Genomic DNA, 4,744 nt, shown 5'->3' with positions numbered 1-4,744 from the left:
CGTCCTAAAAGGAGAAGGGATTTTATAAAATTGAGACTGAATCAAAATCACAAGGAAATGTAAAGCCACACTAACCCGAACCCTAATTCTAATCCTTACCCTAACACTAACCCAATCCTAAAATTAACCCTTAGCCTAACCCAGAAATGGTCTTGTTAGATAATAAAATTCATGTTAAATTGCAGTTTTAGGGGTTGTTTTTAAAAGTCTGGAACGGATTAATCCATTTTTCATTACTTTCTATGGGAAAGCGCTCTTTGGTTTTGGAACGCTTTGGTTTTGGAACGGACTTCCATAACGGGTTAAGTTTGAGAAGCAAGGTACCACTGTAATACCCAATTTGGTCCTAGGTGTGGAGTCAGTATACACCCCAGTCAACAACCCTTCGGTGGGTGAAGACAGAGACTATGCCCTGGGGCACAGTCTGAAGGCATGTGGCGCAAGGACCTTGACGAAGGTCAGGAGGTCTGCTCAGTGCCAGGATGGTGACCACTTGGGAAACGGTTGCACAGCTCCTGGAGTCGTATGGCAGGAGAAAGGCAGGATATACCATATTTTTCCGTGTATAAGACACCCCCCATTTTGGGAGACTCCAAATTAAGAAAACGGGGGGAGGATTGCCCAGAGTTACTGAGCTTTTTGGGGGGAGGGGATTGCCCAGAGTTGTTCAGCTTTTTAAAGGGAGATTCCAAAATCGCTCACCCACCGGACCTTTGCTGACACTCCCACACATCGCAAAACCCACCTATCGTATGTCCCCTCGCCGGCAGAAACCGCCAATCACATGCCCAATTGCTGCAGCAACAGCCAATCAACACCAGCCCTTTCCACAGCCACCAATAACACGCACAATAGCCGCTGACCATCTCCAGTTCGCAGCGGCAACCAATCCCACGTCCCCCTATGCACTATCCATGTATAAGATGACCTCCATTCATAAACATCATTTTGTAATAATAATAAAAAAACCATTGTCTTATACACGGAAAAGTATGGTATACCTGAGAGAACAAACCACAGGAGTCCATGGGAAAATGAGATCCATACCTTCCTGGTGTTCTGGAATTGGAAGAGGAGTTCGGCCACAATGAACTCAATGAAGCGCAGCAGGTCTTCTGGCCGTGCCCCAAGAACCATCTGGCCATAGCAAAGCATGACGGTGATACTGGCATTCGTCTCCCCTGTTTTCTGGAGGGAAAGGATGGGGAAAGTGAGTTTGGGAATCTTAATTGCAATAGGAGGCAAGTCACCACTTAGTTAGGACCTCTTAGCAGCTGGGAAAATATTAGTAGTCAGTAAGTTGTTGTGCAGATTTACAAAATTCATATATTTTTTTCCTCCAGGAAACTCAAACTGCTGGCAAGCCAGGGCTCCCCCACCCTATATTTGTGCATCGGGTTCTTCCTGCCTAAATGTGGAACCTGACATTTGACCCTCTTGAAGTTTGTTTTGTGAGTTTGGGCCCAGTAATCCAATCTGTTAAGGTTACAGTGGTACCTCTACTTACGAATGTTTCTACTTACGAATGGAGCTCCGTCCGCCATCTTGGATGTGGTTTAGATAGGATTTTTTCTACTTACGAATTTTTTCTCCCAATGCATTCCTATGGGATTCGACTTGCAAATTTTTTCTACTTACAAATGTGCGTTTGGAACGCATTAAATTCGTAAGTAGAGGTACCACTGTATCTTGAAAGCCGATTCTGTCTTCTCCGGCATTGGGTACCCTTCCCAGTTTGGTGTCATCTGCAAATTTGTTGAGCATCCCCTCAATTCCTTCATCCAAGTCATTTATTTAAAAAATGTTGAACAACAACAGGCCCGGGACAGAACCCTGTGACACCCCACTGGTGACTTTTCCCCCAGGATGACAAGGAACCATGAAGGAGTTCTTTTTGGGTCGGTCAGTCAACCAGTGAGAAAGTGAAGGACAGTGTAGTGTAGTGTAGTGTAGTGTAGTGTAGTGTAGTGTAGTGTAGTGTAGTGTAGACTGACCACTGGTGCTCTTTTCCAAGGGAGGTGCTTTTTAAAAATTAAAATGAACCAAGTGGTTCTTCTCCACAGGGAGGGTTGGAAAATTTCCTTTGTCATTTCCCAACTCACAGAAAACCCCCAGGGGCAAGACACTCCCGGGTATCATTCTCTTGGCTCCTTTGAACAAATCATAGTGAATATTAACCATCATTTGGGGCGTTTGAAGTAACACTTGATGGAAGTTAACTGATAATGGAAGGAAAAGGTTCTGCTCTCCTTCCAGAGGGGTTGGAGGAGAAGTGGAGAGCCAGGGGCACATGACCCCAAGGCCCCCTCGGGGTATGGAACTGTTAGATCTGCACGCAACTACTAGGCCTTTGGAATAATTCGCCTAAATTACAAATATATGGAGGTGAACACAGAGAGTGATACTCAACTAGGCTTTGCTTCAAGTAGACCAGTTGAAATGAATGAGCCTAACTTAGTCATGTTCATTCAATTCAATGACTCTACTCTAAAACATGGTTGAATGGGGATAGCAGGCACTCCCATAAGGCAGATGTACCCTTTCCCGAGAGCAACTTTGGCAGCTGCCCTGCCCCGGGATGCACCCCATTTTTTAAAGCTGATTGCAGAATAAACCTCTCACCCCTTTCTCTCTGCCTCTCCCAACCTGCCAACTGCCTTCTCTCTTGGGTGTTGCTCCCTCCCCTCAGGTGGAGAGGTGTCCCCCTCTTCCAAACTCTGAGAGGTTCTTCATTTAAAACCACAGAGAATCCCTGCAACTTTCTGACAGTGGAACACTCTCCCTCGGGAGGTTGTGGACTCTCCTTCGTTGGAGATTGGAGGACCATCTGTCAGGGATGCTTGAGCTGAGATTCCTGCATTGCAGGGGGTTGGACTAGATGACCCTAGGGACCCTTTCACCTCTACAACTCCGTAATTCTATCTTCTATGGTAACCAGGAGACAACCCCCCTCCCACCAAATTAGCTTCCACTATTGAAGAAATGCCAACCAACTTAAAAGCATGTGTCAGTGTACTTTTGTATTGCTTGTACATTTGGGATGACCAATGGTTTCTAACGAATCTGTTTGACTGACTGACTGACTGAGCAAAGGGATCAGATCAGATCTAGGATCTGGAGCCAGAGAGACAGGACTGCTGGAGCCCACTTCAGAAGGATGACTGAGTCATACCCACAGAGGAAGTTTTCTGGCCTTCCATACTGAGAGGATGAGCAGATCCAATTGCTTTATTGGAGTGGTAAGGATCACATCCCTTGAAAAGGAGCATATTTTGAAATGGAGCAGGATTCATTCTCTTCCAACACAGCTCTCTTTTTCTACATCAGGCACCCCCAAATTGGGCCCTCCAGGTGTTTTTGGCCTACAGCTCCCACCATCCCTAGCTAACAGGACCAATGGTCAGGGATGGTGGGAATTGTAGTCCCAAAACATCTGGAGGGCTGAGTTTGGGGGTGCCTGTTCTAGATAATAGGAACCCAGAAGCTATTTCATATACTTTGGTGTGGGTGTAAATAGCAGCTAAGCACCCAATCGGCCAGGATCTTCTCAACCTGGTGTCCTTCCAATATTGTTGTGCTACAACTCCCATTGTGTCTAACCATTGGCCATGCTGCCTGGGGCTGGTGGGAGTTCCAGTTAAAAGGGGCACCAGGTTGGGGATGGCTGACACTCTTGCAATGCGCCTTCCTCATTTGGCACCCTTACCTCAGACAACTCGATCTTCCTTGCAATTACTGCGTGGCCAAAATCCCTCAGTTCCATCAACATCTGAGATAAATGGCAGTATGAAGCTACGCCGACAGCCTCAGAAATTCCCTAGGGAGAATGATGCACATGTTATAAGAGGGAAACTGCTCCTTTTTCCTTATGGGGTACCCAAGAGCCCATAGAGTCCTTTTGTAGGTTCTCTATCGCTAGGAGAAAATAACAGAGAATATTGAGCAGAAAAGCAGCTAGTAAGCCTGATCTTTATTAACTGTTGCAACAGGGTGCTCACAGCCACACGCAGGAGGCAGGAGGGACAATGACACACAAACACTTATATAGACATTTTGAAATTGCCCACTTTGGAACCCAAGACCCCCCCCCCAATACACCATACATACATCAGTCTGACACAAAACCTGTTGGAGGAGTGAGATTGCACCTGCTACTCAGGGGCTGGGCAGTCCCAGTCCTGCTGGCTCTCCTCCCCCCTGAAATCCCTCTTGAGGAGAGACCTGCACGTTGCTGAGCGACAGGCCAGGCAGGCTCAGAGGAGGAGCCCACCCCTTGCCTCAGTCTCCATCTGCTTGGGAGGCAACTGACATGAGTTTCTGAGGTCAGTTTCAGCACAGTGGTGAATGGTGCCACTTGGCTGCCCGGGGTGGCACCCCCCCTAGGGGTGGGGCATCGCTCCGCAGCACACATGCATCCTGACGCACGTGTCGTGATGTCACGACGCAAGACGTGCGCGCTGCTGCTCCCATGGCAACCTTACAATCTGCTAAGCAAGCGGCAACTCGTAAGGCTACCGCGCGTGAACAGCACGTGTAAGGCTGCCCCGTCCATGCTGCTTTTCGCACGCGGCAGCCTTACGAGTTCGCACATGTCCGCACATGCGCAGTCCGTCCCAGTTGGCGCTGCTGCTCTGCTCGGCCGACGCGCTCTGCTTCTTCCTGCTCAGGCAGACCCTGGGCAGGAAGAAGCAGAGCGCGCTACGGAGCAGGTCGCCCCGGGTGGTGGCGGCGGCGGCAAACCGTG

This window comes from Zootoca vivipara, chromosome 10, assembly GCF_965207765.1.
Source record: "Zootoca vivipara chromosome 10, rZooViv2.hap1.1, whole genome shotgun sequence".
NCBI lineage: Eukaryota > Metazoa > Chordata > Lepidosauria > Squamata > Lacertidae > Zootoca > Zootoca vivipara.
This window is presented reverse-complemented; position numbering follows the sequence as displayed.